We start from the raw sequence: 27,098 nt of genomic DNA, 5'->3' as shown, positions 1-27,098 counted from the left end.
TACACAATCAGAAAGTAGTTAACGTGGAGTCATTTTTAAAAAAAAAAAAAAATAACCTCTCAAGTTAACATACCATGTTTATTGGTATACTCTCATAATGATTAAGCTGCAAGACTGTCCTAGATATCCATCAGCAGATGAGTAGATAAAGAAAATGTGCTACACTGGAATTTTATGTGGCCATAAAGAAAATGAAAAAATTGGCAGAGACATGAATGGAGCTTGGGTTTGTTAGGCTAAGTGAAAGAAGCCAGACTCGAAAAGCCCACATCTTTTGATAGCAAAACAACTGTCCCACCATGATGGTCTGTGTTTCCACATAGAGGCTCAATGGCTATAGACTAAATGACACTTGGGTGATTGTAAAGAGCCATTCGTCATTATGTTGCCCTCTGTGGCAGGTGGTGGGTCATGCCATTAGCTCCTTAGTAGTTTTCGATGAATTCCTTTGTGAATGCCATAGAAGGTTCTCTCAGGGGCTGGGTACCATTCAACCCCTTCCTCTCCCTCTAGGCTTGTTTGCCATGGGCCTCCAAACTCAGCCTTTAACCACATTAGTTCAAGTAATTTAGTGCCAGCTCTCCCAGCCTTTGTAGGCCTCTTAAAGTTTGTTTCTTATTTTGTCCATAGATGTGATTTAAGGTAACTCAAAGCTCTTTGACACAGAAATATATTTAATAAGGACAGAATGCCTTTCCTTCTTCCGTGATTCATCTTTCCATCATTAACCTGAGGGAATCTGAGTATACCAGCCAAGGTGGCAAGCTCGGTCCTTGCCCTCTGGGTTCTATTTGAGCTTGTGCCCTTAGCTGTGCTGCTTGCCTTGAACCAGTCTCCATGTGTACTCCCGGGGTTGGTTTAGTCACACATTGTGTGTGCACTCATGCCTCGTTGTCGTGCCAGGCACTGGACAACACTGAAGTCTCCTAACCTGTAAGGCAGTTTCGATTATCCCCATTACACAGTTGAGAGAGTGTGAAACTCAGAGGCCTTGCACCCCTTGCTCAGGTTCCTGCAGGAAGCAAGGGGTGAGGCAGGGTTTGGACCGAGCTCGGATGCAGAAGCTTGTTTGCCATTCTCATTGCCTTAGGAGTCCACATTCATAATCCCTTTGTAGTCAGGCAAGCTCCTACGCCTCCTGCAACCTCCTTCCTCCCTACCTGCTCAGTTCCCCAATTAATTTTTTTTTTAAAGCACAAAAAGAAGAAGAGAGGCCTGCTCCAAGCTGTATTGACAGGACTAAACATCCTGACTGGCTATTTTTCTGACCTAAAGCAAGTGCTTCCAAGGTACAAAAATAGAACCGTTCTTTCCCATTTATCTTTGTTCTTGAGAATCACAGAATAAAGAATATGCCAGACCCCCCAACATGTCTATCTTTGTAAAAGAAAAAAAAATACATTTAAACCTTTTACACTGAGCCCTTCTGCCTTCTTATGGAGCCTGGTAATGAAAGCTGGGTGTGCAAACTCTAACAAGAAATCAAGTTCCATAGCAAATGCTGTCCACCCAGGCTCTACAGAAGGGCAGACTTCACTCAGAACTGAACATCTGTCCGCTAAGTGATGGATTCCTTCCTTCTGTCTGTCCTTTCTTCCTTCCTTCTTTCCTTTCTTCCTCTTTAACTAGAGGCAAAATGATAGGTTCTCACATTAGAATCTATATCTCAAAATGGCTGTGTTCCTGGAAGCACACATGCTCAGCCAAGAAGAGCTTGTGTTCCTAGACACTCCCAGCAGGATGGCGTTCACAGAGTCCTAGCTTCCTGGTCTGGGATGCCAAAGGAGAAGTAAAGAAAGAAAAGTAAATGGGCACTGTTGTGTCAATAATAGCATTCCTGGGGCTGGGCAAATGACTCCGTGGCTAAGAGCACTTACTGCTCTTGCCAGGGTGGGACAGGGCAGGCATTTGATTCCCAGCAGCCATGCTGGGTGACTCCTAACTACCTATAACTCCAGCTCTGGGGAACTTCTGCCCCCTTCAGGCCTCTGGGGCACTTACATGAGTTCCAATGCACACAGACATGTGCACATAAATACAACTAAAATAAATCTTTTTTTTTTTTTAAATGGTGGTATTAAGAGTTTTCTCTGCCAACTCTCCTAATCCTCCCAGTGGCCTCTCACCATGGTTCTGTGAATAAATGAAGGGCTTGCATGGCAGCATGCTTGGTGCAGGGACCCGAAGGCAGTTGCTTCCTCTCCAGCTCTAGACTCACCCACACATAGCCACAAGTAAAGCAAAGTCTTGGCACCCACTAAAAACCTTCCTGTGAGTGAACCCCAGGAAGGAAGGGGTCACCACCACTGACCCCTAACGATAAGAAGTCCTTATCTACTTTATGCCTGAGCTTACTCATTTTTAGCCCATATCCCAGCAGTCGTCCCTCACAAGGGACCCCGAGACACAGTCGTCTGGGCCATCATCATCACCTCTGACTTCCTGGCTTAGCCGTTCCAGTCCAGATTTAGAGAGAGAGAGAGAGAGAGAGAGAGAGAGAGAGAGAGAGAGGGAAAGAGAGAGAGAGAGTCTTTCTCCCTAGAATCAGCCAGGAAACAATTGAAAAACTTCAAACAGCATTTGTAATAGGCACAAGATGTGAGGGCAGAGAGTCAATCAGGGATTTCTTAACAAATGTCACATAGCACCTTCCCCTCCGGGTATCTGTATGTCTCAGTAACTGGATTTTTCTTTTTTAGCTCTGCCTTTTGTAAAGAAAATACAGATATTTGTAGATAATGACGAAGTCCACAGACTGTGATGGAAATAACATACACTCATTGGAACTAATTATATATAATAAACCACACAGTGGAGTATGATACCGGGGATATTAAAGCTACCGTGCGACAGTATAAGAAGCCCTCAAAGCCATGGTGGTTCAGAGATCATTTTGAGCAGGATTCTAGTAAGAATGACAGGGCTCCTCCCACCCAGCACTGCTCTTCCTGTCTTAGTCTTTCTCTATCAAAACCAGAACATCCATACTCATTATCACTAATTGTTTCTCAATGATCCTTACACATACAGTTACATCTCTGTATAAAGTGCCAAGAACAGACAGCTCTTGCTGCTTACTGCCTGGGATGGGTAACTGTAATTGTCAACCTGACACAATATAGAATCACCTGAGGAGAGAGTTTCCATGAAGCATCATCTATACTGGATTGACCTGTAGACATGTCTATAGAGGACTGTCACCATTGACATTATTAGTGCAAGATGACCCAGCCCAGTGCAGGCGGCGCCATTCCCTAGGCAGTAGGTCCTGAGTAAGAGTGGAGAAACTGAGCAAGCAAGCCATTATGAGTGCATTCATTTCTCTCTGCCCTAGGCTGTGGATGTGTTATGACTACCTGAAGTTCTGCCTTGACTTCCTCACAATGATGCTCTGCGACTGTAAGGAACTGTAAGATGAAATTAATTTCTTTTCCCCCTAAGCAACTCTTGGTTAGGGCATTTCATGACAGCAACAGAAATAAAACTAGAACACCACCCTTGCTTATAGGATAACTGGGTAGCTATAGTGTACTTGATCTTGTTGCCTTTATGTCTTCTGCCTTAGGCCATAGATATCTCTAACATCGGCCATGTTGGTTCCATAAGTTGTCTGTACTGTGCACTGGAAAAACTATAGCACACTATATTTGATAAAAGTATAATCACCTCCTATTTTAGAGTTCATGAGAGCTCCATTAAGGAGAAGTCTGAACATCATGAGACTTCTAATGTCTCACCATTAAAAGTCACAGTTACACTTTAGGATGCTGCCATTTTAGGATGGCTACCACTCAAAGCTTGTTTATTATACACCAGGCTCTGGCCTAATGGGTTGCATTTACTACTCTCATTTGAGTCAATGTTCACAGGATCTACAATGCCAGTGTTATTAGCTCCACATTAAAGATATGGAGACAGAATTAGCTAGAATGGCTTGTTTGAGGTCACATTTGTAATAAGGTAGAGTAGTGGTATTCAAACCTGGGTCCTTATGTGCCAGACAGCAGTCACAAAAGCCATTGCAGAGTCTGAACTTTATTCTGAAGGCCATGGGAACCCAAGGGATCTCCAGGTGATGAGTGAAGTGTTTCGATTTGGCAGAGCATATATAGGTAGTGATGAGGGTGAGGGTGGGGATGGGGCCAGAGGTATTCCAGATGATACAATCCTAGCGAAGCTTCTGAGGATGGAGACAGTGAGAGAAAAGTGTGCTGGAGAGACATGAGAATCCAGGACAACAGTTCTTAAGGATAGGTAATGAAGAGTCTAAGATGGCACCAGGGATTCTGATGTTAGTGTGTCGGTGGGTGGTGTAGTCACTTTCTGGAGTAAGAAACTTAGGAGGGAGCCGGGTGGTGGTGGCACATGCCTTTAATCTCAGCACTTGGGAGGCAGAGGCAGATGGATTTCTGAGTTCAAGGCCAGCCTGGTCTACAGAGTGAGTTCCAGGATAGCCAAAGCTATACAGAGAAACCCTATCTCAAAAAAAAACCAAACCAAAACAAAACAAAACAAAAACAAAAGAAACTTAGGAGGGTAGGAGATATGATCTTGCCCCTTGCCAACTGTGGCTACCCCTTTCTGGGCAAAACTAGAGAGCTGGTCCTGTTGTTGAAGCCTAGGAAAGCTGGCACAGACCAACACAGCTACCACCTAGGCTGGGGTGTATGAAGGAGCCATTCCACAGATCCAAAGCTTTAGGGTCTCTACTACAGAGAGCAGCAACAGCATATCTGAGAGGAGTTCCCGTGAGGGTCCAAGAGTCTGAGGGATATTCACCAAAACATATAAGATGATTATATATGCAGGCACCAAACTCAGGAGAAAGATTTAGCTTCAGACATGGATTTAGGAGACATAACATCACTTGTGAGACTTGAAACCAAGGAGACAGATGATGCTCCAATGCAGGAACGCAGAATGAGAAATGAGATGAAGACATTGCTGAGGACAAGATAAAGGTCTTGTGCACAGACAAATGAAGACCTCCTCGTTTTCTCTGAGCCCTGGGCTACCTGCCACACCAACAGCATGATGTTCTTCCAGCATAGAAAAGAAATTGTCTCTCCACTCCCAAGATTCTGAGATGTTCTGCTTCTAGCAAAATCCGCAGGTATTCAAGGAAACCCCAGTTTCCTGTTCGTGAGAAAAGGCTTCCCCAGAAACCCTAGGCAGCCTGCCATTCCTCAAGACTGACTATTATCACTGGTGATAGTGTGATAAAACACGGACCAAAAGCAACCTGGGAGAGGAAAGTCTGTAAGTGGCTTACAAGTTATAAGTTACAGTCCATCATAAGAGAAACCAAGGCAGAAACCTAGGGGAAGGAACAGGAGAGACCATGGAGTTCCAGTACTGCTTACTGATGCCTCCCTTCTCTGGTAAGGATCGCTTGCCTTTCTTATACAGCCTAGGCCTTCCTTCCTAAGGAAAACTCCACCCACAGTGGGCTGGACACTCTTGTATCTTCACAATCAAGAAAATACCACCCCAGACATGGCCACTGGTGCTTTCTTCCCAGATGACAGTAGTTTGTGTCACACTGACAGAGACTAGCCAGCTCTCACACACTAGCTTGGAATGTCAGGCTGTGCATAAGATGTTAGATACATTATCTAGTAGAAAGAGTATAGTCTTTGGAATTAGAAATATGTGGGTTTAAATTCCACACTGAATGCGGAATTTCCAGCAGATGCTTAAAAAGCTGTATCAGTTTCATCACCTACAGACAGGCCTATTCATACCAAAAAAAAAAAAAAAGAAAGAAAGAAAGAAAAGTTCAGAAGCATAATTAAATGGCTGAGGCCAGTCACATGGTAACCGGCCCACATCTGGCGGCACAGGAAGCACTCTCTCTCCCTCATCTGGGATAGTAGAGTCAGAGCTGAACAAGAGTTTGGATGGTTTGGGTCATCTGTCCACAAATCAAACCCATGGATGTTGAGGGCGGGGCTCCAGGGTAGGTCTGTGCTTTCTAACTTCAGGCTGCACATAAGGCTCCAAGATGCCCCAAGATAACCCTAGCCATTATCACTGGGCCTGTTGATTAATGGCTAAACAAAACACAGCCTTCTTTTTTCTATATAAGAGAAGTTTTTCTCCCAGGCCCCAAGCAATCTCATGTACAACAAACATCACTGGAGCCAGCAGGTGTGCCTTCCAAGAGAAACCGGTCTCTTGACTCTATGTGGGTAATTTGTTCCTTCTAGAAAGTATAAAAAGACAGACCAGCACAGGACACAAGGAAAGGATCAAACCCAGGCACAGCCAGGGTCCAGCTTCTTCAGAGGTGTTTTTTTTTACATAGGTTCTAAGCCTGAGGATCAAAGTGAGGCTGCTCCCTCAGATCAGCCCACAGTCCCTAACCTCTGTCCTTGTTGGTGCGAATTTACCGCTGGCATTAAGGAGGCAGTTGTGGTGCTCAGGGTGTCTCTGAAGATGAGGCTGTGGCTGTTCTAGTTTGAGGTTAATGACCAACTCGGATGCACCCATCCTTTGAGAAACACACATCCTAGAGGGTCTTAGAGATGACAGAACTTCCTTGGGGAGAAAAATGAAGCTTTCTGTAGTTAGGAGGTGAGTTGGGATAGAAACCCAGAGACACTGATGCTGAGGTTGAATGAGATTCTAATGTCACCCACCTCCCTTAGAGCTCAAAGGTAGTTCCTTTCAATACAGACTGGGCACACAAGACAGCTAAGCAGGTAAAACACTGCCCCATAGGCATGATGAGCTTAATCTCTGGAACCCAAGTAAAGGAAGAAGAAGAGAACAGACTGCACAAAGGTTGTCTCCTCACCTCCAGACAGACTACAGGGCTCACGAGCCCCATGCCATTCTCATCATAGACACGCAATAATAATTAAAATAATTTTTTTAAAAAAGACTGAGTTGTCATAGGTGTCTGAAGAGACAGCTTAGTCAATAAAGTGATTATTATACAAGATAAGAATCTGAGTTCCATCTTAAGAACTGACATTAAACCAAGCTCTCAGGTATGATGTATATGTATAAGCCCTACACGGGGGTCAAAGAGGCAGGCAGATTCCTGGGTCTCAATGGCCAGCCAGCTTAATCTATTTGACAAGCTCCAGTCCAATGAGAAAGTTTGTTTCAACAAACAAGATAGGGCTTTCAAGATGGCTCATTAGGTAAAGGTACTTGCAGAAAAGTCTGGTGACCAAGGTTCAGTTCCCAGAACCCACATGGTAAAAGGAGAGAACTAGCCTACTCTTAAAATTTGTTCTCCTACTTCCACATGTGTGACATGGCATGAGTAACACTAAGCTTCCATGGACAAGCATCTGACATTGATATTCCAGTAACAAAGAGTATCAATCAATATTCTGTGCTCTGGCAGGATAGTACATCATGGTAGTAATATTTTATTACTCAGTTTTGAAGCCATTTTGGTAAAGATGTCATCGTGCTTGTCTGACTCCATGAGTTAAGAGAGATGACCAGTTTATAGGTACAAGATATTCTCCTGAGATGAGAGATCTTCTGCCCAATTCTTATTTAAAAGTCTTCATGAGCTACATACCATGTTTGATAGTCAGGTCCCTGTTAAGAATAAAATGACTGTAGGACCTCCTGGTATGGCAAAACAGACTTAGGAACACACAGCCCCGTGAAATGGTATCTGCCACCTCAGAAGTCCACATTACAGGTTGAGGGATAGACATGGGGACTGCTTTGGTTCTGGGTGGACACAATGCTTTGGAATAAATGCCACAAATGGAGAGGACACATTTGGGGACAGAGAGACAAGGGATCTGGCAGGGGTGAAGTTGTTAGTGACAGGAGGTAGAGAAGGAGGAAGATGGTGAATTCAGTTCGAGAGCATAAGCTCCATGGGGATCCTGTTGGGTAAGGCACACAGCTCTCTTTAGCAGGACTCCCTTCTGCAGGCCCATCAGCCCACATCTCTGCTGCTCAGCCACGTGTGTTCAGCCTTTCAGATATGGACTCCAATTTGGGATCCACTTACGCCCTCTCTTTGCCTTTCAGGGAATTTCCCTCTTACTTCCTTTACCCCCACTTTCAAGGGTTTCATGGCAACAAGAGGGGCAGTCCGTTGCATTAAATCAACGCTCTCAGAAGCCAATATCAATAATTTCAGGACAAGCAGCTCTTAGGCCGGTACACAAGGGGATGTTGCTGAAGGTCTCCTGGAGGAGCAATCAGGCAACACACATCTCAGACACTGAGGGGGACACAGTGGAACAAAATGAAGACACAGGAGTCTGCACGTGGTATAGTTCCTCGACCCCACCCCTGCCCCAGAGCTCCAGGGTTAGTAAAGGAGAGTGAGGGAGACAAAAGGAGAAAAGGAGAAATAGGAGAAGATGAGCGAGGGCAGATCAAAGAGCTGAGAGAAGCCCCAAGATGTAGTAGCAGAATCAGGACCCTGTGGGGATGGGAGAAGGCAGTTTAATCAAACAGAATGGGTCAGTTCCTACATCCTAATCTGTGGTTGCACTGTGATGAGAATCTACCAGTCCTGGACTCCTGCCTGGTCTAGCTTCAACCACTTCTACTTGACAGAAGAGATAGACAGTTATCGCAGGAACAATTGAGCATTTCGATGAAGCTGCCTGCTCAATCTTTTTTTCCTACTAAAAAATCATCTTTATCTACTTTATGAAAGTGAATCATAATGTTGATCCGTAGGTGGTGTGCCTTTTCCAGAAATAAAACCAACTCAATCCATTTGTGTGCGTGTGTGTGTGTGTGTGTGTGTGTGTGTGTGTGTGTGTGTGTGATCTAGGTTAAATTCATTTAATGAAATAAAATTGTTCCTTTTATTTCTTCTATCCTCCTACCTTGTTTTCCCCCCTTTCTCACTTTTATTCATTCATTATTCATTCATTCAACAGCACGGAGTTACTGAATGAGCACACCTGCTAGTGGGCCACCTAGACCGGGAGCATGATTTCTGACTGAGCTACCTACTGGAGAAACCAGGAGCAGATGTTTAAACAAGATGATCCAGGGGATTAGGAATCAGAAAGGAAGGTAAATCCAAGTTCAGGTCCAGATAAGTTGCTTGAGGTTGAGAGTCCACTCAGAAGAAAAGAGAGGCAAACGCAAGAGATGCCCGAGGAGCCCTACTTCAGTAGAATGTGGGCCTTGAACTGCGCGGAAGTCAGCTTCCCTTTAGAGGATGGGCCTTGGGAGGCCCTGTGATGGGGAGGAGGGAGCAGGTGGCTTAGAAGGATCCTGTCTGGTTATTAAGATCTAAGTAAACATCTCAGTGTAAGAACACACACGCATTTGGAACTTTCTTAAATAATAAGCTGAAGGCCACTGAGTCATTTCCTTTAATTAGCTTGGTTCTCTATCCCGAGTGAGAAATCCTTCTTCAAGTGAAACTGTGTTTATTTAAATAAGATTCCTTGTCTTTGGGGCCTTTTTAGCATTTTAAGGGATGAGTGCTCAGCCTTGTTTACCTAACTGAGTTTCACTTAATCACCTTGGCATCTGATTAATTGTAATCACTTTTTCATTAAGGACTTTCACGTGGATCTTCCTCCCTAATCCTTTACACATGACCCCACCCACACCCACATACACTGTCTGGACCTTGGCTGCGGCTGTGCCTGGGTCCTTGACCGTGGAAACAGCTTAGGTTATTACCGTTCCTCTTTTTTTTTTTTCCTCATCTGCTGTAATCCATTCTACAATGTATTTTAATGTTCTAAAAAGCTTCCTGTTAATTCTATTCCTCCAGCTAAATTTCCCACAAGTGAAACAAAGCATAAAGTAAATGTAACCCAATCGTCAACATAATAAAAGTGTACCTACCTTCCTGTACCTTCTCGAATTCTCGTACTCCGACAACCTGGACTTGAGCCACCTTTGTGTCTCACTGTGGTCACTCTCCTTTATGCTTAGAAAATCTTCTCTTTTGAGATCTAGTCTGGGGCCTGAGCTACTGGGTGCATGCCTTTGGACCCTTTTGTGGAGTTCACCAGGTCAATGTCTCTGCAGTCACTTCTGCTTCGTCTCCTGGAAGGCACTCTGATATAGGCCTTCGTAGGTCATCTAGAGGTGGGGAAACCCAGAGCCAGATGGCCTTGGAAAGATTCCTGGTTGAGGAGTGGATGTCGGTGAGATGCTTCAGTAGGTAAAAGTTCTTGTTGCCCAAATGAAGATCTGAGTTTGAATCTCCAACCCACGTAGAAGTATGATCACATATTAACCTGTAGCCCAATACTGAAAGGAGACAAGAGACAGGAGGGTCACTGAGAGACTTAGTGGCTGTCAGCCTAGCTCTAGGTTGGGCAAGAGACCCTACCTCAAGGGAAGACTGTGAAGATTGACAGAAGAGCCAATGTCCTTCACTGGCTTCCATGCATGGGTATAGATGCTTTCCCACCTTCCTACCCCCATAATATACCAAAAAGTAAATACACAAAAAAAAATGAAATAATTTTTAAAAGTATCTGTGATTCTCCGTAGCTCTTAATTTCCTCATGTATAAACTAGACCAAGAGTATTGGACTAGCTGATCCCTAAAGGATACTAGTTTCACATGACAAAGTCCACTCAAAAGTCCCCTGCCTGTCCTTCCCTGGATGACTTCCTTGATGAGAATGCTCATACTCTGGTATAAAGAACTTGAGGGACTGGACTCAGTGTTCAAAAATGTCCAAAACGAAGTTCATATCAGAAACCCAAGCCACCTAAGTCTTCTGTCCACTTCCAAAGCCAACAAGGCCAATGAAGCATCCGTTATCTCTGCCCAAAAACAAAAAAACAATGCTACCACCCCACATGGGTCTCATGCTTTTTTAGAGCCTGAGGGTTCTATCTGGGAGCAGGAGTATGCAGGCAGGTTCACGTGCAGGCAGCTTAACCTATGCATCAGGCTTGAGACCACACCAGTGAATAGAAAGACAAGACACAGGTCCACAGGATGTTCATGCAACACTTGCAATTTCCAAATAGTCTACATGTACTACTGTATTTGACCCCCATAAGAAGCACATGAGGAAAGTGTCATCAAATATCAGGAATGTCTTCCCTAGGACTGGCACCATTACCGGTGTCTAGGGTACACTAAGGGCAGAGACTGGAGGTCCCTTCCTACATGGAGCTTGTAGATATCCTAGAAAAGTGGAGTCTATTGTAGTGGGATGAAGAGGAAAATCTTCAAAGGGGGAACTTCCCAAGCAGTGCACAATTACAGGAGAAGCACACTGATAAAGTCGAGTAGTTAATCATAACAAGCTCCATTTATTACTCAATAAATATGTACCAAGTGCTTACTAAATGCCAAAGCTCCATGCTCAGTGGTTTCCATACGTTATCTTATTTAATCTTTATGCTAACCCTGCAAGGCAGGTATTATTATTTCCATTTTTCAAATGAGGAAATTAAGAATCTGAGTTCTAGTAACTTTCATAAGTTCCCTCTGCTTGCTGGAGACAAAGCACCAAAGAGTGTGACTCATCCCATTGGTTAGTAGTAAGGGAGAGCTTTCAAGAGGATCTCAAACACAAAGTAGACATTCACCAAACTGGGAGAGAATGAAGTTCTCATCTGCACCATCCCAATGCCATAATATTGCAAAATGGTGGTGTGGAATTCTGCTGAGAAAGCAAGAGGCTTAAATAGCAGGGCAAGAGACCTGTCGGGTGGGAAGCTAAGCCAGAGGTTACTGGGGCAGAAGGGCCTTCTCAGTCAGATGTGCTCAAAACTTCCTGACAATTTTTCCAAATAGATAGTAGAGGATCTATACATAGCACACTGGGACAAGTGGACAAGGTTGCAGCTTAAGCTCACTGTCCCAACCCTGCAACAATCAATATCTGTACTCCTTACAATTCACTGTGTGCCCTACAGGCTGTGAAGTTCTACAGTGAGCAATGACGAGCCATTGGGAGCTTCCAAGCAGGATGAGGATATCATTAAAATGACAGAATGGGGAGTGAGTGCAGGGGAAGATAGCAAGATAACGAGAAGAACTGGAAAAGTGGGGCCTGGGCTCAGGGAGTGCTGCCTGGGAGCACAGAGCACAGGCATGGGCTACAAAGGGGTGTGGGGGTCTCAATGAATCCCTTGGTGACAGCTGGAGTGTGGTGAGGGTGCAGGCTTAGCTGAGGAATGTTTCAAGATTTCTGAAAAAAAGTTAGCCTTGGAATCCACTAACAAAATATCTCTACCTGTGTATAAAATTCCAGCTCCCTGTTTAAGACTATAGTGCCAATATGTCGCAAGCCAGAATGGATACTTCCCATCTCTGAACCCATCAATGGACACACTTGAGAAAGGAAAAAAAAAACAGACCAAAAATAGATAGATAGATGGATAGATAGATAGATAGAGACAGATAGATGATAGATAGATAAGATACATAGAGATAGATAGATAGATAGATAGATAGATAGATAGATAGATAGATAGATAGATAGATGGATGGATGGATGGATGGATGGATGGATGGATGGATGGATGGATGGATAGATAGATAGATAGATAGATAGATAGATAGATAGATAGATAGATAGATAGATAGATAGATTAGAGAGAGTTAGAGAGAGAGTGAGAGAGAGGACACTGCATGGGGAGTTTGCACACAGTAGGCTAATAGACAAAGTATAGTTATTGTGATCTGATATCTGACACCCTCTATACAGCTGCTGTCACCTACTACTGAAGATGCATCCCCTCCTACAGAGCGAAGCCCTAAAACGTTACCAATGGAGACAGGAGAGGCAGACGTGTTTCTTTTCTAATAGAATTCTATTTCTCCTTTATTGTTCCTTCCTGCAGGGGAAGAAGATGTGGTAAAATTGGCCTGTCATTGTTTTTTGCTTAAAAAACAAAAAAGAAATAGAAACATTTAAATACCACGAAACTCCCTATTGTCAAATGACTGAACACCCACAGCACAGCTCAGCTGACAACCATGAAACCAATTCAGAACATTAAGCTCTGTGTTGGATAACTGTTCAGCTATCAGACATAGGACGGCAGGGCAACTTTGGCTAGTGATGGTGGCTGAAGTATTGGCCAACGAGAGAGTGAAAGCTTTGCTTCTCAGCCCCTTTTACACAGAGGGATGTCACTTTTCAAAGACATCAGTGTTTCTAAGAGTGAAGGGTTAGTTTGTTGAGAACCACTCCAGCGCTCCATCTTCTGAGCATGGCCACTGGCTAAACCTTTTCCTAAAATACAACCCACCCTTTCCTCCTTCCCTGTGTGTATTATAAGGAACAAATTAGAATTCTCAATAGTAGGAGTCCTCACTATGAGTTCCTACTATTATTTTGGGCTAAAATACTCAGGATTAGATGAAACATGTAGAGTTTGCCCTAACATGTAATGGCACCTATTTTTAGTGATATTCTCTCCCCCCCACCTGTGTGTGTGTGTGTGTGTGTGTGTGTGTGTGTGTGTGTGTGTGTGTGTGTGTTTTGGGCGTTCCTTTTTGGTTAGGCTTTGGCTGCCTACTCAGACTATCAGGTCCTCTTGAATCTTAAGCCTACCTTTTATTTTCCATAATATTTGTCATTTCTCTTCTAACAAAGATTCCAGAAAATAAAAACAAATAATGAGGTGTTAACAGGATCATCACATAAATAAAAAGCAGATGCCAAGAAGGCAGAGTCTTCTTCATATAGAAAACTATCATGTGGCAGCTTTAGTCCCTGGAAAGCTGGATTGTGTGAGGCCGAGGGCTGGTGAGGGATTGACATCAGCCAGGCCTGACTGTAATAAATCACTTTATATTTCTCAGTCTCAAAATCTTCTATAATATAATAGAAAGAATGACATCTATTTCATTGTAGTTACTGAGGGGATTAAATGAGATAATATATGCAGAGTTTCTAATACCATGTCTGTCACATTACTATCCTCTACAAGTTAAATATATTATCATTGTGATTTATTGTTATTATTATTATTAAAGATTTTATGACATACATGTCAGCTGCTCCAATGATAATTTTCCTTATCTTTTCATGCTAGTTGTAAACTAGAAAAATCAGGCTAAAGAACATCCAGATGGGGGCTGGAGAGATGGCTGATTAAGAGATGGCTGAGTCAGTGATTAAGAGCACTGACTGCTCTTCCTACAGGTCCTGAGTTCGATTCCCAGCAACCACATGGTAGCTCACAACCATCTGTAATGGGATCTGATGCCCTCTTCTGGTGTGTCTGAAGACAACTACTGTGTACCCATAGATGTAAAATAAATAAATAAAATTTTCTTTTTTTAAAAAAAGAACATTCAGATAATAGTGAAGTGTGGAGTGGAGCTGTGGTTGGGAAAATGCTCATCCCTTCATGATTATCGACCTCCAGCCCTTCAATCAGTACTCAGTAAGGTCACTAGGAAGAGACTGGGGTCAGGTGGTAGAGACATGGCAAACAAAAGGATATTTGTAAAGTCCTTCCTGACAGGTCATTCTCACCCAAATTCCTCTGCTGTACTGAGAAGAATTTGGTATTTGCTTGGATGTCACGGTTTGATTCTGAAAATTTCCCAGAGGCTCATATTTAAGAACTTGGTCCCCAGCTAGTAGTACTTACTATTCTAGCAACTTCAGGAGGGAGGTCCTATTGGCAGAAGGAAGCCTCTCTAAGCAGGCCTTTGAAGGTCTTTCCTCTGCCTGGTTCTTGTCTTGCTTTCTGGTCACTATGATGTTGAGAGCCTTGGCCACACTCTTTCACTGTCATGATCCAAGCTGCCCCACCATGCCCTGCCATGATGGACTGAAATCTTCTCTGATCATGAGCCAAGTGAATCTTTCCTCCCTGAAGTTGCTTCTGTCTGGTGTTCTGTTGCAGCAACACAACAGTAACTAACACGGAGGCCTTTAATCTCTCCACTGGTGTGTGTTGGTGAGCATGCGTGTCCACGTGAGTGTACAGGCACATGTGCGTTAACAGTAAGGTTTGAAAAGGACTGAAACAGGTGAAGGTCTTGGTGGACACTGAGAATGAAGTCAGGAGTTACAAGCTCAGAAGGAACATTCTAGATACACATAGGTCAGGGTGAGCTGTGTCATCCACATCAAGATGACACTGTGGTCACTTTTGCTGCTTGCTGTACAGTATTGATCAAGGAGGGTCAGAGATGTCATGACCTCAAATATTAGTATTGCCATTTTATGGATACAGCTTTTCTTACTATAACATCTCTTCCTCTGATACCCACTGGTATAGGCTTGGGTTTGTTTACCCCCAAATCTAAAAAAAATTTATGACATAGCGTATTTATGACTATCTTTCATGTTCAAAGCTACATCCCTGGATGGCTATGGACAGGGTGGGTGTGCTCTCTGGTCTCTGGTTATGTTTACTGTAGGTATATATATTTTTTACAACCTTAAGGGTTGAGTCTCCCCTCTAGCTCATCACTCACCAGAGGTGATGGAAAAGAAAGGTCATTAGGATACAGGGGAAGTGAGCCTGTTTAGAAATAGTTCTCTGGGGTAATTCTAGTCTTTGTGGTGCTCAATCTAGTCCACTAGCAAACACCTAACACAAATCAGCAGCTGTAGTTCAGTCTACTCGGCGTCCACCAAATGAATCAGCAAGGGCAATTCAATCCAGAAGAAACCACAAGGCTCACCAATCGGCCTGAGTCCAAGGAGGTGGCAAGAAGCCGCAGGAACCACATGAGAAGTTCTTTGTTGAGTTTCTCTCTATGAAGTCACCACAAGCAAGGCTCAGCAATGCAATGTAAGGCGAATCAATACATGTGTGTCATCAGTGAAGACTTGTGAGGTGGAGCAAGCCAAACTAAAGCCTGAGCTCTCACTCCCTGTGAGGTCATATTTATATTCTTTCTAAACATCACACGTCCTTTTGTGTGTCTGCTATAGCAAAGCATCATTTGGCATAACTGACTTTCCATAGAAACCAGAACTTTCCACTTCAGTTTACCCTGTATTTTTCATATCTGATGCAGACAAAGTCTGAGTACCTTCATCGTGTTCTCTATGAGTCAGCAGTTAACCTGGTGACACTGTGTCTGTCCATCACTTGTCCAATGACTGCCTCCTCTTTCCTTGAGCATGGGTACACTTCTATATGAAAAGACTTGCTGAGGATACCTTTATAGTTCGATCCTTATTTTGGAGTTGGTTTCCCTGGAGAAACTTCTAGAGTGCAGAATTGCCAGTTCAGAAGCTAGGAGCTTTTTCACAGCTCCTATGACTCACCATGCTTAAGAGCTTGGCTTTATCACTCCAAGATTCTCGAGAAAACTGTTGTGAGTCTAATGTTAACAACTTAGTGCTAGAGGCTGCAGAGAGGCATGGAATGAGTAAGTGTAGGTGTGTATGGGCTAAGGAGGTGCTAAGGAGAAAGCAAACCCAAGGGCGGGGAGCAGGGAGAGTAGGAGAGGAGATATAAGAGAGTAGTCAAGGGAGGCTAGAATGAAGGCCTGAGGTTTGCAGACACCAGTTCCTGCTTTGTGACCACATGTGACTCTTTGGTGTGTGATGACTTCTGGATATTGAAGAAGGAGAGCATTTTGCCTGGCTCTCTCTAACTTACTGAGCACCTACACATCCGGATGCCTCCCTAGACCTCTTCCTAGCTGATAGGTTTCTGCCCTGTGAGCTTTGCTTTGGTGGCCTCACTCCACGGCTGGAAGAGCATGACCTGCCTCCCATACACAGCCATAGCAGATCCTCAGAGCCTCTTTTCTGTCCCTAGTCAATTCTGCTCGCCCTTTGTCCTCCAAGGGTTTCCTGAATTACACTAACACCTACTTTGTCATTTCTCATTCTTGGCCCCTAGAATTCTGCCTTTTTAGTCATTACCTGTAGTAGTACAGCATTTAATAAATCCCACAGTGGAGCATTCTTCCATATCCACCCTGATGTTCTGGGTTCCCGAATGAAAGACATACACATGCAGCCTTTATATTTTGATATGCCTTAATCAGCTTAATGGTTGGTCCACTTCCTAACCTCCAAATGTCTAATCTACCTCCCTCCAATAGTCCTGAGTTATTACTTACTAGATGCTACATTCTATCTTGGCTGCCCTGGACACAGTTGGGCAGCCCTCTTGGGCTACTCTCCCCTGGCTCCTACATGGTGACTATGCTCTCTGTCCCACACTTTCCCTAGCATGGTGTCTCCTCTTCTCCACCTCTTCCAGAATGGCAGATCTCCTTTTCTCCTCTTCCTCTTTGTCCCTAGGTGGGAATCCTGAAAGTCTTGCCTCTGTCTGCCCCGCCCAGCCATTAGCTGCAGGCACCTTTATTTACCAATCAGAACCAACTGGAAGCAGATTCCTAGAAGCTATGTGAGTGCAGATGTTCTCAGGCAAACAGTCTTGGGGATACAAATTAACATAAGAATATAAGCAGCCATAATTATGAACACATTTGAGTCTAAAATGGGTTGGTAGCTAAGCTATACCACCTACATGGCACACTGTGTGACCCTTGGCAAATAAATTCCCTCTGTGGGCTTTCTTTCTTTCTCCTGGAAAATGGGGAATAACTCTGGACTTGACACTAGCACAGGATCCGTGAATGGCTTTATGATAGCCAATGTGGTCTAACCTGTGCCTAAGCTAACAACAAAGAGAATGAAACTGGAACAAAGAAGGATCTTGTGACATGGATATGTCATGGATAATATTATCCATGGAGAGAGCAGTTGTGAGGTTGCCTTAGAGCTATAGATAACAGTTTTGGGTTGATATCTGGTTGCTACTCTGTTACTCCAACCCCTCTCCCCCAATCCCCTTCCCTTCCTTTCTTCTATTTGGATAATCACACTGCTCTATACCACGGCAGAAAGATATACTACATCTCTCCTGGAGCCCCCTCCTTGGAGTGGACAAAGAGATAAACTAGATATAGCAGACCCCCAAGGTAATCGCTTGGCCAAGCCTTTTATAAATCAAGGAGGGTAAACAAAACCATTGGTAGCTGACACACGGGAAAGCCCCAGCGACCTGGGAAAGCAGTCTGGATGCAGCTTTTGATAAATCAACCTGGCCTTACATCTCAAAGGCCCAGCAGGGGGTCTGTCTACAAGACAGATTCAGGACTGGTGAGCTGATGCTCCCCAAAGCAGAGGTGAGAGCCAGGGCAAGATTTTCAGGATTAGAAAAAAATATGGGGACAGCCAAGGAGCTGTGAATAAAACACCTAATTGTACCTGAGGTTTTATATTTCATTAAATCCGATTTTAACTGCATGCCTTTTCATCGAGAGTAGGTGGTTACTGCAGAGAGGGTTATTATGCTTAACTATTTTAACAAGAGTTTTGTTATGCGTAAGGGAGAGCAAATTGGTTAGGAAAAGTGTGCAAGGCTCCATTTCGCTACTAACTTACGGCCATGACCAAGCTTGCAAGCATAGAATAAAGGAGTGTTGGGCAAAGGTTGCTGGGAGGGTGGGATGTATCAATTAAAGTGCAGAAACTACATCAGTAAGACACCATGAGGAAGCAAAGAACCCATAGAAGTAGGTTCAGGACATGGTGAAGGTGAACATTCTGGGTAAAGAGATTCCATGCCTTTGTCTGTCTGTCATCCTGTCTGAACGTTTGTCCAGTTTGGGTAGAAGTCACTCAACTCTCTACTAGTTGGTAGGATAAAATGAAAATGAATGCAAAACATCAGTAGAAAGTAGAGAGTTCTCACATCAATCAAGAGATACCCCTTTCCTGTGGACCCTACTCTCACATCTGGTAGAATAACCTTTGTCAAATTACTAGTTAGTACTTGATGTTAGAACTTCCCTATTCTTCTTACCCTAGACCTCCATTAAGGCAGGGAGGTCATCTGAGCAGATGTAGTTTTAGCACCAAAGATGCTCAATAAACATCCATGTTTATCAAATTACAACCATATATTTAAGACCATGTACTCTAGACCAGGCTACTTGGGTTCTACCCCAGCCACTGATGGTACATGACTTATCTAGCCTGTGCCTCTATTTCCTGCAGTACAAAAGAGCCTTAATGATGGTTCTGTGAGGTGTGACAGTAACAGATACACAGTGTTCAATTGGTAATTGGTGTCAGCTTCCCAGTATCTTCATCACCAGCACCATCACTATCATGGTAGTCATCCTCATCAGAGCAAGTCAGTAAATTCTACCTCATTTTCCTCTTCTTCAATTACTTGCTCATTATGATTGCATTTGGCATTTTTGCATCTCCTGGTATTCTGTCTTTTTGGTTACAGAAACTTGTAAGTCACAAAGTAGCTTTCTCTACCAACCAATGCTCAGGGCACCCAGTGGGCTCTCTCTCTCTCTCTCTCTCTCTCTCTCTCTCTCTCTCTCTCTCTGTGTGTGTGTGTGTGTGTGTGTGTGTGTGCATATACGTGTGCACACATGCATACACATAAGAGAGAGAGTTACAATTAGCCAAAGGAAAATAAGGCAGAAAACTAATTGCTATGCAAAGGCATCATATAATATACTTCAGAGACAGATATCTTTGCCTGCCTTGCTCTTTGAGGTTATCCACATGAGAGCTTTTAGCCATTAATGTATCTGGCAAAGAGTTAAGGAAACAGCTGATAATGAAATGGCTAGCCCCGCTTAGCTGCATGTCACAGAGCCTTCTGACCTTTGTGGATGGGTAAGCAGAATGGTGCAAAATAAGAAATTGGGGGGAAGGTTAGCAGAAGTTGGAATGAGGTGCTGGAGAAAGGCAACTACAAGACCACTGAGAGTTCAGAACGGGTGACACACATGTGGAGACAGAAAATGTTGTTCAGTGGTGTTCACTGAACAAGTGAGGACAAGTGAGGACAGGTGACAACCACACCACATAGGTGTGCTCATAAAGTCCCTCTGAAAGAATCCACTAGAAACTGATGAAGTAGATTCCTTTGGGAAGGAAATACAAGTGGCTCCAGATGTAGAGAGGATTTATTGTGGAATCTCCCATGTATCTTGGAACTATGTGGGTATAGTACTCATTTAAAAAGAGATAGATAGATGGGGGGGTAGTGTGTGTGTGTTTTTGCTGGGGATTGAACTCAGATCCATAAACACACTAGAGAAATACTCTTTCAGACACACCAACCTTTCTAAAGGGATTTTAAAAATAGTCATCTGAGAGGGTGAACAAGGGATGGTTTGTGAGTTTGGACCTATGCTTGGTTCTGCTTTTATCAGTACCAAAGCTGTGTAGTTACAGGAAGCTGCTTAACTTTTGAGGCCTCTCCCACTGAAGTGAAAGGCATGAACTTAGTTTTCTATGCAGCCCTGATTCTCTACAAGCTTCCATTGAAGACAGAAGTACTGTAGCCAAGCATCTACTGGCCCTGTGCAGAGTGCAGCAAAGCCCTTCTTTAGACATAGATGCAATGGTCTTCCTTCTGGGTGTCATAGGCCCCCAGGAGTGATTGACAGGATAAAAATATCGTCTGGGAAGTGTGAGGAAAAGCTCAGAAGAAGAGAGCACAAACAAGACATTAAGGGTAGGAGTCAGTAAAGACAATGCATGTGATCAAATGTTCAAAGGATGGAGGTACACAGAGTATGAGGGGAGGGAGAAAGGATGGGTGGGGTACGGGTGCATACGATGAGTTAAGTGTGTCTCAGTCTCTTCCCACCAGTCAAAGAAACTCCATTGCAACTGCAACACCACTGGCACCTCGAGGACTTCAAGAGTTCTCAAGGCCAGCTGCAGCATGGGATAGGGTAGTGTCAGAGAGCCTTGATTGGCGGAGACAAAAGGGGAGAGAATGGGGAAAGAAAAGAAGGCAGTCACTGAAAACCACAATGAAGAAATGAAGAAAAAGGGCAGGGATTTAGGTTTGCAGTAAAGCCATAAAAACAAAACAAAAAGCCAAAACACCTTACACCCCACTGTCCATGAGTTCTAAATGCCAAAAGCAAAGCAAGCTAATTCTGTGGTATCATACAAAAGGAAATCACATTTAGGCAAGAACACCAAGAAGCCATTGTCCTTGGGCTGCCTTGCCATCCATATTACCGCCAGAAAATCCCAGAAGTAACAAAAAACCAAAGGCAATAGAATCTCAAGACATCTGTGACTAAGACAGGGCCCAGAAGGGAAAGATCTGGGGTAGGATTTGTATGCTCGCATGGCGTGAGGATAGAGACCTCAGCATGAAAGGAGCACTCAGGACCCCCCAGCCCCACAGCAGAACTATGTAAGAAATGGCAAAAGAACCCAGGACACCTCCTGGAGAAGACTAGTTGGAATACTTCTTCAGGCAACTGGATGCAAGAGCCCCTTTAGCATGGAAGGACTCCCGATTCTACAGAGTAGCTGGAGTTCTCATACAAGAGGAAGATCTGACAGTTTTGTAAGGCTCCTCATGGATGAAGTCTTAGGGATAGGAGAACTTCACAAGAAGAGTTTCACACAGTGCTCTAGAATAGAACCAGCCCAAAGCACTGTTACAAGAGGGTGACTAAAAGGTCTCCCATTGGAGGGAAGAAGCAGAACTAAGTGGTGTCTGATACCTCACTGGTAGGGTCGGGAATCCACAGAAACACCAGTGGCTTCAGTGAAGCTTGAGAAAGCCAATAGAAGTCACATATCCCATGTGACATTGTTCTATTGCTGTGAAGTGGCACCATGACCACGTCAACTACTGTAAGAGAAAACATTTAACTGGGGCTTGCTTACAGCTTGAGAAGTTTAGTCCAATTACCATGATGAGGAGCATGGTAGCAGGCAGGCGGGCCCTGAAGCTACGTCCTGATCCATAGACAGAGTGGTAAGTCACTGGGCCTGGCTGGAGCTTTTGAAACCTAAAAGCCTGCTTCCACTTACTCCAACAAGACCTCACTTCCTAATCTTTCTAATCCTGTCAGAGTTCTATTTTCTGGTGATTCAACATTCAAAAATATGAGCCTATGAGGGCTAGTCCTATTCAAACTACCCTGGCCCCCACAGGCTTATAGCAATGCAAATCTTCGCATTCAGTCCAACTTGGAAAGTCTCTGTACTCTAGCACAGTTTCTGTGAGTCATGGAGATCTCTTAACTGTCAACATTCTGTAAAATCAATATGAAAAAGCAGATTCACATACTTCCAACAAATAATATATATAATACAGAATATACATTGCCATTCTTAAGGAAAAAAAGGGAACAGAGTGAGGAATTACTGGACCAAAGTAAGAACAAAACTCATCAGGGCAAACTGCAAACTGTGCATCTCCATGTCTGATGTCAAGGTGCTCATCAGAGCTCCAACTCCCATCAACTTTGTTAACTACAGCATACTTCTCTGTTTTGGGCCAGTTCCACACATGGAATGGCGAGTATCACACAGCTCTGGCATTTCCTACAAAATCCAGGTTTCACCCTCACAGCTTCAGGTAATGGCCTCTCTGGGCCTTCATGCAGAGACAACCCTGACACATGGCTGGCCTCAGGCATCTTCAAGTCACCCTCTTGTAAAAGCTTTTCTTGGCCACTGAGAGGGGTTTCAGAGCCCCTTTCTTGTACCCTTAACTCTACAGCTAGAACCACAGGGCTGAAGCTGCCCACTTCTGCTGCTCGCTAAGGCTGGAGTTGGGCCTCCTCCTTCAATGACATCTGTATCAGCTTCCTGTTGTTGACAGTTTCCTTCACTGTTGAAGCTTTCTTTTCATTCATTTGTCTACAATCTGGAAGCTCAGCTGGGTGTGGTCTTGCCCTGAGGTCACCATTATCCCATATAACACCAGGCTTTTTTTTTTTTTTTTGGTTTTTCGAGACAGGTTTTCTCTATGCAGCCCTGGCTGTCCTGGAACTCACTCTATAGACCAGGCTGTCCTCAAACTCAGAAATCCACCTGCCTCTGCCTCCCAAGTGCTGGGATTAAAGGTGTGCTCCACCATGGCCAGCTCAGGCTTTTCTTTAACTTTCTTTTCTACTTGAGCATGGGGACTTAGCTCCATTACATTTCCTGGGGCTCCTTTTGTCCTAACTATAAATTTTGCATTCTTCTCTAACTCAACTTGCTCCCTTTCACAGTAGATCTGCATAAGAATGACCACTAATAACAACAGGAGGCAGTCAATACTATGCTGCCTTGAAATCTCCTCTTACAATTCCATTAATCCAAAAACTCTGCAATTTAGCCTCTGGCAAGTTTTTAGAAGGACACAAGACAGTTACATTCTTTGCCAAAATATTACAAGAACAGTCTCCAGGCCACTTACTACTGTTCTTCCTCTCTGAAACTTCCTGACCTGGGCCCTCATAGTACAAATGCCTCTCCCTCCCCCAGCATTGTCTTCCATACTCCTAGGATGGCCACATAATCCTTGCCTAAAGCATCTAATGGTTTTCTAATCCAAAGTCCCAATGTCTTCCAATTCTTTCAACAAACAGGCCTATCACAGCAGTACCCTGAGTCCCTGGTACCAGCTTCTGTCTTAGTCACTGTTCTGCGGCTGTGAAGAGACACCATGAACAAGGCAACCATTGCAAGAGAAAGCATTTAATTGGGGGCTTGCATACAGTTTCAGAGATTTAGTCCATTATTATCACAGTGGGGAACATGGTGGCGTGCAGGCAGACACTAGCGCTAGAGTGGTGGCTGAGAGCTATATCCTTATCTGTAGGCAGAGAGTGGAAGAGACATGCATGGATCTGGCTTGGACTTTTGAAACTTCAAACCTCACCACAATCACAGAGACAACTGCTGGGTGCGGTGTCATGCACCTGTAATCTCTTCATCTAGGGGCCGAGGCAAGAGAATGAAAAGGTCAAAGTCAGACTGAGCTACATGACAAAATCATGTATTGGAATCAAACAGAAACCGGGGCTTTATTTTAGAGGAGAAAATAACCTATAACTGTGGTGGTGGTCACAGTCCAGGATGAGAACTGAGTCCGAGGAAGACCCTCCTGCACTGCACATGACATTATACTGGAGGGTAGGTGCCAGGTGTGGAGTCCTAGATCCTGGGGTGATAGAAAAGCAAAGGAATTTCTCTTAAAAGGTTATTATGGGGAAGTCATAGTGGTAAACTTTTGCTTCTTGGTGGAGAGGGTGTGATAGTCAGCATATATACAATCTTGTAGATTTGTTTGGTTGTCCAAGAAAATCCACCATGAAGCAATAGTTAAGTCACGTGAGCCATTGTGTGGGAAGAACAAGGGGATGGAGCTGAGCTCTCGTAAACCCTCTTCTTCTGCTTAGTAGCTGTGTGGCTTCAAGGAAGAGACTTAAGCTCTCTGTGGTCTCTTTGAAGTAAATACAAGAATTTTTTTTAGATGGATTAAACACTTAGAACATTTATGAAACTTATTTTAGTGTAAAACATTTGGACTTGTGCCTATGGATTAGGAAGGAAGAATGATGATGATGATGATGACTATGACAATGGAGATAATAATTGTAATGGTGGTGGTGGTGGTGGTATCTATTATAATGCCATTTAAAGAGGCAATACATAAGGGAGATTCTGCTCCAAGCTGTTAGTTCAGCAAAATTCCTCCCCTAAAGGGTTAGGGATGGAAATAAAGCAAAATGTGTCTTATTCTATGCTTGGCAATGCAATATATATTTTTTTGGCATATTATTTCCTTTCCTTTCTTCTCCTGTATCAGTGTGTGTCATCAATGTGTCTGGACAGTGAGATGAGAGGCAGGGCCATAAATATGAATGAGATATAGTTTCTGTCCTCAAAATGGCTCAGAGTCCTCAAGAAAGACCTGGACACACACAAGGACACTGTGCTATGACAAGAACTATCTCTGTGGCATCAGCACAACTCGTAAGAGTATCGGGATCATAACGACAGAAAGACCAAGGGAGTCATCCCTTAGGAGGCAATGGGATTTGGAAGGAGAATTTTGCTGGGCTGACTGAAGAGGGAGGGGCTTCTCAGTTAGCCGAAGGGACATGCTGACGCTTGCGGTCACCAAGAAAGACACTAGTCTTTGCTTGGAGTCACATTCTCTGTTTCTTTGCCAAGATCCGTGGAGGCCTAAGCAGGATATCTCCACTCCCTTGTACCTGATGTCCATATGGAGAACAGACAGGGAAGAACAGGGTAACGGTGACACTTGGTCAACCTACAATGGCATGTGTATACCTCAAGAAGGAAACAGCCCCTGGGCAGTGGTGGCGCACGCCTTTAATCCCAGCACTTGGGAGGCAGAGGCAGGTGGATTTCTGCGTTTGAGGCCAGCCTGGTCTACAGAATGAGTTCCAGGACAGCCAGGGCTATACAGAGAAACCCTGTCTCGAAAAGAGAACAACAAAAAAAAAAAACACAAAAAACAAAAAACAAAAAACAAACAAACAAACAAACAAAAAAACAACCAAAAGAAGAAGAAGGAAGAAGAGGAGGAGGAGGAGGAAACAGCCAGGGGAAAAAAAACCCATAACAGCAGAACCAGCCAGAATGACTTTTGATGAAACAGAGCATAGTGCCAATCCAGAGTAAGGATGCTGGGAAATGTCATATGCTTGTTCTGGCTCCTTTAGCAGTAGCTGCATCCCGGCCTCTAAGGCTACCACCTTAGCTAGAAGAGGTTCCTGAATTTCCAGGCAGCAATCCTTGGTCTAAGCCAGGCGTGTTAGAATAGGTTTTTGTTGGGAGTCCAGTACACCCGCACCCTCAGAACTTCCTGCCAAAGCCAACAACTGACAGGTGCTTTCAGGGACACCAGATCCACAGCTGAATCTCAGCACTGCTCAGCAGCAGCAGTTTCTTCTGCAGGCATGTGATCCGGGCAGTGGTGGCACTCGCCTTTAATCCCAGCATTCTGGAGGCAGAGGCAGGCGGATTTCTGAGTTCAAGAGCAGCCTGGTCTACAGAGTGAGTTCCAGGACAGCCAAAGCTACACAGAAAAACACTGTCTTGAAAAACAGAAGGAGGAGGAAAGGAAGAAGTGGGAGGAGAGAGAGGAGGAGGGGGAGGAAGAGGTGGAGGAAGAGATGGTGGTCTTCAGGTATGTGTAGCTGTGTACTAGAGTGTGAACATTGACATCCATATACATAATATGTATGCATTGTGTGTATATATACGTGATTGTGAATGAATGCATTATGGCAATATAGTTCTATGGTTATGTATATTTGTATACTGTACTTTGTATATACATACACACAATGTACAGTATGTATTGCATGCATATACAAAATTGCAGCATGTATGTAGTGTTCAAATGTGTCAAATTTTGTATTATGTGTCAAATGTATTTGTGCAGTTGTGTGAATTGGGTAGGACATGTATATAAATAGAGAGAGAATGCGTGTGTGTGCTTGTGCATGTGGACACATGTGATGTGTGCATATTGTGGTGTGTGTGGATGAATGGGAGCTTAGAGTTCATCTTCCCTAGCGCTTGGCTACAAGGAGTTGCTTCAAGGAAGGGAAGCCCCCAGGCCAGTGGGAATAGAATATCCACTCTAGCCTTCTTTGTATCCTTCGTAGAAACCTCCAGGTCAGGGTTTTGGGATCTGAGCCTTGAATCCAGCTAACCACTACCGAACTGTGCCCTTTTGGGCAAGCCCTGGCCTCCCTTCCCATCACTTAGAAAATGGAGCCAGTTGTACCTAGAAACCACATTCAGCCCCCACCCCCAACGAAAGTTTAAGCAGAATATTTAAAAGGCAGCATGAAAAGTTTAAAATGTCCAGGAGTTATTGAAAGCCCTGGGTGCTTTGTGAATAATGAAGAGTAATGGAGTCTCTGGTCTAAGGACGACATCCCCTTTCCTACTTTCCCTTCCCTTCACGTCCAGGGAGAGCTACTTTTGCCTGACTGAATACCTCCAGAGAAAGGGCACTTGAGAAGTTTCTAGAGGCAGAAGAGAGGAGCTGTCCCCTTGAGTCCATCCTGTAAGTCCTTCAAGTTCTCCCAGTAATGGGCGCATAATCCTCCCTAAAAGAAATTCATACACGTGCAAATCGGAAACTACACCCATTCATACCCACCGCCGAGGATGTGCACACACAGAACATACAGCCCATCATGGGCACTCTGCTACTTATGACACATCCCAGCAGCCGCAGCACATCACCCACAGACAGCCTCACGAACTGAAGACTTGGCACAAACGCTGGTTCACATATAAACAGTTCACATCCTACACACACCCCTGCACGACACCGCACTCACACTTGCTCGAGTGCCCACGCTGCACAGTCCCTTCTCGCTCCAGCCCATTTCA

The 27,098-nt window shown here is 44.1% G+C and overlaps 1 protein-coding gene across 2 annotated transcripts in view; it reads left to right on the top strand.

The window, feature by feature from the left end:
* Asic2 (acid sensing ion channel subunit 2) overlaps positions 1-27,098 on the top strand; it is a 1,070,182-nt gene that overhangs the window by 768,485 nt on the left and 274,599 nt on the right. The window lies entirely within an intron of this gene.

Source organism: Mastomys coucha, unplaced genomic scaffold, assembly GCF_008632895.1.
Source record: "Mastomys coucha isolate ucsf_1 unplaced genomic scaffold, UCSF_Mcou_1 pScaffold5, whole genome shotgun sequence".
NCBI classification, from domain to species: Eukaryota; Metazoa; Chordata; class Mammalia; order Rodentia; family Muridae; genus Mastomys; species Mastomys coucha.
The sequence above is the reverse complement of the archived record's forward strand: the minus strand, read 5'-3'. Positions and strand labels throughout refer to the sequence as shown.